This window comes from Coturnix japonica, chromosome 13, assembly GCF_054131305.1.
Source record: "Coturnix japonica strain WE chromosome 13, WE-NBRP24, whole genome shotgun sequence".
Classification (NCBI taxonomy): domain Eukaryota; kingdom Metazoa; phylum Chordata; class Aves; order Galliformes; family Phasianidae; genus Coturnix; species Coturnix japonica.
This window is the reverse complement of record NC_140675.1, coordinates 2,765,498-2,777,639: the sequence shown is the minus strand read 5'-3', so window position 1 is coordinate 2,777,639 and position 12,142 is coordinate 2,765,498. Positions and strand designations below refer to the sequence as shown.

The 12,142-nt window shown below is 39.7% G+C and overlaps 1 protein-coding gene across 5 annotated transcripts in view; it reads right to left on the bottom strand.

The window, feature by feature from the left end:
* LOC146758586 (receptor-type tyrosine-protein phosphatase T-like) overlaps nucleotides 1-12,142 on the bottom strand; it is a 199,151-nt gene that overhangs the window by 127,458 nt on the left and 59,551 nt on the right. Inside the window, exons 2-3 of one of the 5 annotated variants that reach the window (XR_014934006.1) lie at nucleotides 3,044-3,136; nucleotides 2,485-2,806 (exon numbers count right to left, since the gene is read on the bottom strand). The exons of the other annotated variants lie outside the window; for them this stretch is intronic. The gene's annotated coding sequence lies outside the window, so the exon portion shown is untranslated. Of the gene's footprint in view, nucleotides 1-2,484; nucleotides 2,807-3,043; nucleotides 3,137-12,142 lie in introns of those variants that run through there. 5 annotated transcript variants of the gene reach the window in all.

Below are 12,142 nucleotides of genomic sequence, written 5' to 3'. Positions count from 1 at the left end.
ACGCTATTGCACAGATTATTCATGATTGTGAAACATGTGCCATAATTAAACAAGCCAGAAGGATGAAACCTCTCTGGGAGGAAGGGCGGTGGCAAAAGTATAAATATGGGGAGGCGTGGCAGGTTGATTATATCACCTTGCCACGATCTCGCAGTGGTAAGTGTTATGTACTCACCATGGTAGAGGCAACCACTGGGTGGCTTGAAACATACGCAGTACCCCATGCAACTGCTCGAAACACCATATTAGGTCTTGAGAAACAAGTCCTGTGGCGACATGGCACCCCAGAAAGAATTGAATCTGATAATGGGACACATTTTAAAAATTCCCTTATAAATACTTGGGCCAAAGATCATGGCATTGAGTGGATTTATCATATTCCCTACCATGCACCAGCTTCTGGTAAAATTGAACGATATAATGGGTTGTTGAAAACTATGTTGAAAGCAATGGGTGGTGGAACATTTAAGCACTGGGAGAAGAATCTGGCAGAAGCCACTTGGTTGGTCAATACTAGAGGATCTGTCAATCGTGATGGTCCTAGTCAATCTAGCCCCCTACACACTGTAGAAGGAGATAAGGTCCCTGTTATACATGTAAAGAACATGTTGGGAAAAGCTGTTTGGGTCCTTCCAGCTTCTGGAAAGGGCAAACCTATCCGTGGAACTGTCTTTGCCCAGGGACCTGGGTGCACTTGGTGGGTAATGCAGAAGGATGGGGATGTTCAATGTGTGCCACAAGGGAATTTGATGCTGGGGGAGTGCAGTCAATAATTTTATGTATCTATATATATATATATATGTTTGCATGTGTAGTGTATTTTAGTTATTATAGTTGTACATTTAGTTATGTTACATGCAATTCTACTATTTAGCTATCACAATTTTACATATGTGTATATATATGTATATATATGTATATATTAACCATGATGTAATAATGTAGAATACGGGGTGGAATGTCATGGTTTTGTAATTTTGTAATTTTGCTATCAGTATTCCACATCATAACATCATGTCAAGTATGGATACTTCTGTTGAATGTGCAGTCCACAGAAGAAGACTACATATTCCAGAGAACAACGGGAATAACAATAAGTCACGGGACCAGGACTCTATATAATCTCGTTCCCAGGCTGGAGTGCCCTCCTTCTTCTCTCGAACTTCTCGGAGAGTGGGAAGCGTTCCAGCCGTGTCGCCTAGAGTTCACAGTAGGCCTCTCGGTTTTCGGAGACTCTCTCTCTCTCTCTGTTTCGTTCGATTTGTTAGCCTTAATTATATTATATTGTGTTATCTTGTATTTCGGTATCATATTTAGTAAAATAAGTTTTTCCTCCTTAGATTGTCGCTGTTTTATCCCACTCCCCTTTTCCCCCTCCTTTCCGGGCCCCGGGGGGGGCCGTGGGGTGGCTTCCCCTGTCACGGGGATAGGTAAATCTAAGTAACCCGTGACACCCACCTCCATATATGTATACCTACATCACACATAGTAGTAGGGAACTGCCTCACCTGGCATTAGCAGCTTCCACAGCTACTGCCACAGCAATTTCTGCTCTTAGAATATTCTGTTTCCAACCTGACCTATTTATCATTATATATATTGTGAAGTAACAAGTAATCCAATACACAGAGGGTTAACTAGATCCAAGGCCTAGAAAATCATTGATACCTTCCAAGATGAGTAGTTTAAAGGCACAAGATTGTTAGCTCAAAGCTAAGTTTTCCTCCCTTCTCTCACCTGCTTTGAATACAGTCATCACTTAAGGTTTTGTAACTTCATAACTAAAACACCTAGTCATCAGGAATACCACAGAAATAATCAAGGACAGGCAGGAAATTAAAGCACTGTTATTAGGATATTTGTGTTTATGGTTGCCTCCTTTAAGTCAACAAGTTATCTCCAATAATTTCCAGGTTGAAAAGCATATTGTATACATGCGTATACAATATGTATATTGTAAATGTACAAAGTGTGAGCTGAGAAGTCTAACACTAAGGAGGGTAAGCAAAAGCTGAATGCTGAGGCTGAGATTGACAGCGGGGATCATCCTTAGTCCACAGAACTTTTACAGCTATGGCAGCTGAAGCCTGCACTTCTGTATGCTTAAAATATCAGATTTATAAACCAATTTGAACTGACTTTCACATTAATAATGGTGCCAGACTCCTGCAGGAGGAAGGGAACACAAGGATTTTCATGACAAAACCCAGGAACAATCTCCCACCTTATGCTGTTACGCTAAACAAGTAGTCTACAAGTGAGTGTTAGGTTTTGCCAGTGTCCTAACACACTCATATAAAAATAAAGATGAATGAGATATCTTTACTACCCCAATTAAATGCCATAAGCCAGAAGAGAACGTCCTACACATACGTAAGAGTGAAGTCCCTTGCTGGCAGGTTTGCAGGTTTGTTTCTTTAGAAACAAGAGTAAACAAAAACATCTTTCGTGGCACAATCCAACAAGAACAGAACACACCCACTTCTGCCACAAACAACAACTTCCAACCTTCATGAATCTAAGAATCTTTAACATTCAGCCCACTTTACAACTTTTAGTTACACTTTATAAAGCAGATCTGTCACTGAAAAAAGGACTGTGGAAGCCCAACACTGTCTGCAATTGCTAACATGCTCAGAAAGGACAGATTTAGTATTTGATACCCAAAAAAAGAAAACCTGCACTTCAGAACTGAAATGCTAAAGTTGCAGTTACCACAGGTAAGTAAGGATGTCACTGGTGTATCGCTGGATCCAGAACGCTTTGCCGATTTTACAACAGGAACACTAAAGGTAAACCCAGTCTGCTACAAAAAAGAAAGGTTTTTCAGAGTCAGAAACCTAAGAAACTTTAATGAAATTCACACACAAGCACAGATCTGAAAGCAAGTCTCCAAATTTTTTGCTATACATACTGGATGATTAATTATAAGGCAGAAAGCCACATAATTGTTTTCCCCACTAGCACAGCCACCTCTGTCTTAATGGTCCGCAATACTCTACTAAATGTCTGATAAAAAGTTGAGCTTTTTCATTTTACTTACAGACAATGGAGGTAGCACTTCTGCCTCAGTAGATTTCACAATTGGAGATGAAAATCTGAACACAGGACTGCCAACGTTACTTGTTGGTTGTACCTGTATTTTCAAAAGAATGAAAGGTTTATATCTAAGAGCAGCAACTACCTGAATTCAGAATGCAACACAGAATTGCAGTGAAGTTCAGAAATCTGGTGTTTTAGTTATTTCTAATCCACAGATTAGAGGAATAATAAAACAAAATGAAGTCTGCTAGTGAGTCTACAAGACATCATCTTTAAAACCAAATCACACAAACCAAGAGAAAAAGATGAGATGCTAATTAGGTCTAAATAGATGGAAAAGCAGGAAATTGAAGACATCTCTAAACTCAGCTCTACTAAAGAACTTCCTCAACAGGTTAAAGCAGATATTTGCTTCAAAAAATGCAAAACTATTTCAAGTATTCTAGAACAATTAATGTTTTTTCCTATATAGTAATATTCCAATTATTGCACCCTAGGCTCATTCTATGCAAGGCTTGAACGATCACCTTATGCTACCTCTAATTCAGTAACTTCATATCATGGCGTAACCATAGTAGGCAGTTACTCACTCCCTCAAACATACTCCCATTATTCCCCCTTCCCTCCTGGCCCCATGTTTAGTGCCAAGCATGATGCTATCGGTATGGCTCATCCCTTTGGTCACACGGGACCGAGCCCTCTTCCAGCCCTTGTGCACCACAGCCTTCCTGTTGCCAGGGCTGCTTGAGAAGCAGAAATGGCCTTGATGCTGCGTAAGCACTACACAACAACAGCTGAACACCGGTCTGTTATCAACACTGTTTTCATCACAGACTGGCAACTTTTCATAGCTACTATAAAGAAAATTAATTCTACCTCTGACAAAACCACTATGAAGAACTTGGCATAAAACCCCACCTCCCTAAAATTCCATAGTGTTTGAACAGTTATCTTTAACCAGACATTTGCAAGTCTAAGACTGACAATCAAAAACCTGCATTTTTCTCTCCAAACTGCAATACAACTCTGACTTACTCAACTCAGTATGAACTAACACCAGTTAATTTCATGAGCACCACAGAAGTTAACTTGCAAAAGAGCAGATACAGACTCATACAGGAAAGCATTTATAGCATACAACATAGATTCAACTTGTTCATCACTGATGTTGAAACAGTGCTTGGTGACGATGAGACAGTACTGCTAGTCAGAAAACTAAAGTTGAATGGAGCCAGAGATGCAGTACTGATGGGTAGGGATATTTTTGGGAGTACCGGTTCCTCCACTTCCTAAAGTTGTAAAGTAAAATTTTTCTCTTTTACAAAACATGCTACTTTCTCATCCTGCTCCGCTCTGATTCGCTACAACGGCGAATTTGGAACAAATATAACATTTAAAGTATTGTGTACTGAACCCACACAACAAAACACAAAATACCTACAAAGAAAACTACAGATGAAAGAACATTTACTCTGGTAAATCCAGCCTATACCACATGTAAGGATGCAAATCATATATCAGTACATCTTAAAAACAACAGCGTTTGTTCTTGCCTTTTAAGCTATTTGATAACCAAGACTGAATGAGTTAGGGTTTAAATGAGAACTGCCAATCTAATCACAGGCTGCACAGAAGCACCAAGATCTAAATAGAAATGAATGACTAAGCAGAGGGATAAATTGGTACTACAGACATTCAAGCGTATCCTACGACTTACAAGTGTTTCACTATTATGGTCTGAAAAGTTAATGGAACTTAGCTATTTTTATCTGCATCACTATTTTATTTGAATTACATAAACATACTCCATTGTTTATGATTTCTTTATATTGCATCAGCTAAAAGACCAACATAAAGACTGACACTAAAGATACAGTCATAGGCAGCTCAGATAACATCCAATCAGAAAAATAATCTTGAATATTTGTGGCTACAGTTTGATAAAATAGATCTTTTCCCCTTAAAACAGGAAAAAAAGCCTTTCACTACAAGTTCAGTAAGTATCAGCAATCCTAAGTCATCATTAGCAGACATGCAGAACACCATTTTCTAATTCTCTTTTGGACTCCTGGCCCGTACAGGACTTAAACAGGAAAGAATAAATTCAATAAACTTTGTTTACATACTTGACACTTGTTTCAAGTATCGCTGCATTATAGAAACCATACAAACCTCCACCAAAACATTCCTACTCTTTGGATACCTTGAAAATTGTAATACCAGGCAGAGGAGAGACGTGGTTAAGCAGATAAATCAGCATATTCTTTCATATAATTTAAACTATAGAAATGAAATTGCAGTGAAATTCATGGCTTCCATAGCAGTTGTTACAAGATTTCCTCTTCTTGTATGGTATTCATGGGAAAAAGAAAGAAAGAAAAAAAAAAATAGTGTGTTATTAAAAGCAATGGGAGATTTAGTTGAGCAGTGAAAATATTTAGTTCAGCATCTTGTTATGCTACACACTATTTTTGAGTTCCCTCTAATCATTTCCTATGGTGGAACACGATGAAGAACTGGGCCCCCTACTTAACATATTTCCCATTGCTACCAAGGTAAAAGGTCACCAATACACAGGAATGTTCACCTAACAACATGAGTCATGCAAATATCATCCTTTACCTGAAGGCAAATTCCTGCCCCTTAATATTTAAATCCTATCTAGCTTTCACTGATTTCTAAACATCACATCCTTCAAATATTCAGAACACACTGAGGGACAAAAAGTCCCTCTCTTTTTTCCTTCCCCTGTCTAATAGGATTTTTCACTTATTTTACCAAAGCAAAATGTTGGCAGAGAAAAAAAAGTCAATTAAAACAAGTTCCCTCCTTTGGCAAAGATGTTCACACTAAAGACAGAGCTGAAGACAGCCACTACTATATTTGACTTTAGAGACCTCAACTCTACTGAGACATCTTGTCTAGTACATGGTGCATTTAATGCATAATAGCAGTATATAATGCACTCAAGCTCACTAACCAAGGGACCATGTAAAATCCACTCTCCTCCACCCTTAGCTAACAACTATTCAGTAAGGATAGAGTAATTCTTAAATCTGCATTCTCCTCCAACTTTGTCATGGCCGTAGTTGATGCCACTGTCTCCTTGGAATTCACAGCTCAAAAATTTCTCTTTAAGACTGGTGCCCTTTCTCTCCCTTCTGAAGAAATGAGACAAGTAGGTTTGATTATTTGTTTTTAAATCGCTGCCAAGTGGTACAACTTTTCAGATGACCTTCTTGGAACAGGACCAGTATGGGAAGTTGGTTCAGAGCCTTGCCAGGGTAGTCTGCTCTTAGACAGGTGAGGGAGAGCAACGAATGAGTTGAATTCCAAAGAAATATTCCATTTACCTATATTTGTCCCCAGAAGCTCTGTTCTTGTTCTGACACTGTTAGAAACAAACAATAATACAGCCACAGAAGCCTGCTGGCATAAACACATCAGATGGAGAGCAGAATCAAGCCCACTGAATCTTTTATTGCAGTCACTGAGATGATACAGCTACATGGCAGTGCTATAGCTATCCGCTGCAACAAAGCTACCTGGAACACAGTCATTTTTCATAAAACATTCTCTATCCAAACAGTGGAAGAAAATAGGAACAAAGAACCATTTCTTCCAGATCAGCAGAACTTCGCTTCTACCAGGTCTGAACCACAGTGCAAGTCTGCTTTCACAGACACAAAGGTTAGTCCACAAAATACTAGTCTAGTTTCTAAGGCAGAGACAAAGCTTGCAGTGGTGATAGAGTGTTTAACTTAGGTTTCCAGTATGGTAGCACCACAAAGGTCCAAAGGCTTTTGGCCCTGAAGACCTTTTACTCCATTTTGAGTATAACATACAGAAATCCTTCCTTTAGACTTAACACCAAAACTTTGGAGAGCTCCAAATAGTTCGGGGAATAACAAAACCCAGCAAAGAAAAGTCAGGCCAATTACAAGCATGCCTTGCTCACTGTAGATTCAACCAAGTGCTTGGATCAGATCAAGAAAAAGCAGAACGATACACTTTTCCCCGATACTTCTGTCTGCTCATTCCCTCTGCCCTGGAGCAGTCAATTACGCATTAAGAGAGCACAGCAAAGACACCACTCTCAGCTGTAACTGCTTTTGCAAGGCCACATCTTCTGTCTCAGAAATCCCAGGCCACAGTCTGCTAATTGCTAACAGGCTGAAGAGAGCTTTGCAACCCCTTAATGATAATAACCCTGACAAGCCAAAGAACAAGGCCGACAGTGAAAGGAAAGAGACCTAAGTGTCACTCGTTTCCTTGCAGAGGCATTGCCAAGGAGAAAGTGTTTAAGAATTTGCAAATGCAACTGAGCAGTACAGCTTGCAGAGGTGTTGGAGAGTGTTCACAGTCAGCCTAAGGCATGGTGGCAGCACCCAGGCAGGCATGGAGGACATGGGGACAGCACCACTGTGCTACGTGGGGCTCTTACACCTCATCCTGAGATTGCTCTAAGGGTCAGCACCACTCATTCCTGCCTTATCCCTGTTTCTGACCACATTTTGCTTTGGTTGTGATGGCTTTGGGATCCTTTGACTGACTTCCAATTGTTTTTCGGCCACTCCATATCTGACATTTTGACTCCTCAGATGTTTGATTTTGGCTTGTATGTTCTGCAATGCCCTATTCCTACATCCACCCTCACTGTGCTTTCCTGTGTTTCTTTGAGTCCTAATCAGGAGGCTGTCTGAACTGATAAATGCCCCCCAAGGCATGGTCCCAGCTGCAGGAATACAGTTCTGCAACCTTTTACTTTTATGTTTCAGCTGCATCCTATTCTGTCTCAACTCAATTTATAAGCCAGTGTTCATGGAACACCTGTGGAATTTCTGAAGTGCATTTACATGTGATTGTTGGCTTGTACTTCAGGCAACAGAAGCAAATAAAAACTGAAATTCATTGCAATGACCTAGAGGTACAGGAAAGCTGACCTTGAGTCTTAATCACTTGAACACGCCATGAATGACTTAACAAATTAATATTAAAAACTGTAGGAAATACAAATCCTTCTCAAAATAATGTTCTAAACAGCAGAGAGTGGTAAAGAACAGTATTTATGCTTCTGTTCTACACAATTAATATTATTTACTACTTCAAAAGAAAATTACTGACAAAGCTGGCTACAACATAAACATAATCTAAATTTGTTGTCAGCTAATAGAGGCCATGTGCGCCATCACCTGGATGTGAGAAAATGATCAATTTTCCTGTTACTTCTGACTACAATGTCTCAGCAAGATACAGAAAATAAGAAGTTTTCCTGCCTTGTCCTTCTCCTTCAGAGCATTTTCATTTAGTTCATATTCACATTGTTTAAAAACAGAGCAAACTCACGCTGGTCATGCTGGAACCACTTAACCACTCTAGTGTTTTACTGGAGCCTATTCTCCCTCTGCATTGGAGACTTCTGAGCTATAGGGAAGCTGGAAGAAGATTCAAAACACTGAACAAAAACAGATGGTTGAGAATGGTGTGCTAGAATAACTCCCAAACACAAACACATAGGAGAAAAGTCATGTTAGGTTTAAAAAGAGAGAATACTAACCAGGTCCCAGAAAAGTCTGAAAAGCTGTATTATGTTTTTAAGTATAAGAAACAATAATTCACCAAACTTTCCAGACATAATTTGATGATGCTTCTGTCTCAGGTGCAGAGAGAAGAAGAATTTGTTTAAAGTGTGCCAAATAATTCACCATGATATTAAGTTATGCCATCTGGAAATGGGATATAGAACTCAGATTTCTCTCAAGATCAGATTTAGAGAAAGCATCTCATACTTTGATAGGCCATTTAAAAGCAAACATCTTACAGCCGACCCCAGATGCTTTCTCTATTTGTATCAAGTGCTTATTAAAGCTCCTCATCATAAGTAGGATTTTGTTTTCCAGTCTTTTTATTTCCAAGGGCAAACACAGATGGTGCACAGCAGCATAATGCAGGAAGGACTCAGGCTGAGAATGAGCAGCAGTGTGGCAGAGGGCTGTCCCACGTGGGGTGAAGCTCAGGCCTTGCAAGCAGGAAGATTTCTGGTCATGCAGCATTTGCTAATAAGCAAATGTCCTGTAAGCACAGTCTCATGGCTTCAAGGTACTGCAGTTTTTCCTCAGAGTCCAATAAAGACCCATCAGGGATAAGCAGCATCAAAGAAAATTCTAGTTAAATAATAGTGAAAAATGTGGATCAGAACTGAAACTGGGGCCCATAAAGGGTATGGAATACTCATCCTTGGAGATTTTTAAAACTTGATTAGACAAGAATTCCAGTAACCTGGTTTAGCTTTGAAGCGTACCCTCCTTTGAGCAAGGCATTGGACCAGAGGACCCAAAGGTCCCTTCCAACCTGAATTATTCAATACAGCTAAACGGCACTAGCTGTACTGATGCAGAGCATTGGGAAAAGACAGGCAGGTAAGATCTGCAAAATCTGTCAGCCTCATGATATCAAACTTACACTTGCAGGGCAAAGCAACAATGGAAGTAATCATCCTTCCCCACCAACAGCAGTATCACAGGTATCCCACTGATCCTTCTCCCCAGCCTCTGACTCATTCATAGCATGCTCTTTATGGCAGGGCTGAAGTAAGAAAATCCATTTCCCTATACCCTTTCTCTGCTCTTTCCTCCAGTACCTCCCCAGCAAAGTTTTCACATTCCCACTGCGTTCACCTGAGCTCTGAATGCCTAACAAGAAATGCAAAAGCATCTAGCAATCATAATAGGTGTTAAAATCCTGCACATTGTTTTTACCTGGTGTAACAAGCAACCATGAGGCATTATGCAACTGACCCAATTTGAGGCATTTAACATACCAAGGCTTAGCAAAGAGTGCCTGCTACAATCTATAGATTCTGTTCCCAATGAAAATCAGTAACCCTGTTACTGGAGGCAGAGCCAGACCCTACATGTCAGTGCCGCCTATCCATATTTCTAAATAAGTTGTGCAGGAAACATATTAGTTTCTAATCTTGGTGCTTCAGTGCCTAAATGAGCCTCATCACCATAGCAACAGATGGCTTCACAATCTTTAATGCCTTTATTTTCACAAGTCCTCTGAGAAATAGAGGAGGACAGCTGTCCCCATTTCACAACTGTGTAACTGCCAGGCAAAGAGGCAAAGTAATTTGCCCCAAATCCTGCAGGAAATGTATGGAGAGCAGGATGTCAGGGCATCAGGTTTCCCAGCCTTCCTACACATGCTCCAACCTACCCCATCCTTACTGCTAAAAGTACTTCCTACATCTATGGATACAGGAGCATGGCCTTTAAAAAAATGGCTTTTCTATTTGAAAGCTTGGGTCTCCTAAAAGGCTGGCCTGTCTCTGCAGGGAGATGACCTACAGAGGAGGTCCAAAGGGCAGTGGAAAATGGACTTGGCCAATTCATTAAGCCGGAAAGCAGTGATGCCATGTGTAAATCTCACAAGTTTCATAGCGTTTTAAGAGGCTGCTAAGGGTTCTAATTCTGTAATTCCTTTCTGTTGTATTTGGCAAGCATCTGGCTTTTACTCTGTCCACAGTGTGCACTCCAGGGAACAACACATTAAGGAAGCCAGCAAAACCAATACTTGTCCAGTTGTTCTGGATGTGTCAGATCACAGCAGATTTTCCCAGGCAGGCGCAAACTCTGCAGAAAGCCATATCTCCCCTTCCAATGTCATCTGAACTTGTATTTTGTTTTAATTCAGTCTATTCTCCTTCCCAGGCATAAAACTTAAATTTCCAAATTTGGGATATTCTGATCATGTCCTTCTATGTTGAGCTGTTTCAGCACAATTCATTGCCCAATCAAGATAGGTTTCTAAACCCATTTTATGTTGTTCTGTTTCCTCTCAAAGTTCAGACATTCTCTTGATTCTCTTATTTATAATGGCTTATAGGTAAAACAAATTTAACTCATGCAATTTGTACCTCTATTTTATGAGGGGAAAAAAAAAAAAAAGAAGAAGAAGAAGAAGAAGAAGAAAAAGAAGAAGAAGAAGAAGAAGAAGAAGAAGAAGAAGAAGAAGAAGAAGAAGAAGAAGAAGAAGAAGAAGAAGAAGAAGAAGAAGAAGAAGAAGAAGAAAAGAAGTAAGACAAGGTTCATTTATCAATATAATCTTTTTCGTTTACAATTAGCATCGGAGTTGTATACAAAACATCTCAGCCCTAAAATGCCTCTACTTATCACAGCAGTCTACACTGTTTATATTTATGAGGCAATTTGCACAAATGCCTTCAGATTGATGCGGCATTTATATTTATTTCATTTTTCTATTTCTGGTATTTTGTGTTCCTCTTCCCTTTATATTGCCTTTTTGAGAAACCTGCTTCATTCATCTCTCAGGAAGAACTGCTTTAAGAGAGGCAGATGGGAGCACCTATAAAGTGAAATATCGAAACTGTCTCAACATGACATAAGCGTCCTCCTGGTACTGCTGAATATTACAGCTTTTAAAAGTCATGTTTTACTTTGGAAATAGAAGCAATTACTTTTAATTGTAGTTCTCAGCATGAAAAACTTGGAAAAGGGATGTTTTTCTCCTCTTCAAGTCAGATCCTTATATTAAAAACAGAAACACTTCAGCACACACTGAGAAACAGGCCATAGTTACCCTAGGAATATACAGCAGCAGCACCGTTAAGCATGACTGCATTAAAAAGATATGTTAAGTGTGAAGTTGCCTTAGGTTTATCTTGGCTGTCTTAACTCTGATGAGATTAGAGTTGCAGAAGCAAATGCAAACTGCCTGTCCCTGTTTTACTACAATAAACTTGGAGCTTCTTTAAACTACCAAAACATGTCAGTGCTTCACTGTATTGCCCTGTTCTGAATGTTATAACTTGGTTCTTCAGTTATGGAGAAGGAGTTGAAAACCACGACAGATGCTTTAAACTAAAGATGGATTGCAGAGCTACACCACTCAAGACAACTGATGCTAGGAACAGAGTTCAGCTCAGGCTACGCAATTGACCTCTTCAGTTCAAATATGCTGTGATGAAGTCTATCAAGCAGTCTGCTACCAAAGAAAAAAAGTCAAGGCAGCACAGAGGACAACACGAGGATGCTGTGGCAAAAATAGACATAGAAACCAAAGGATTCATGTCTATGGT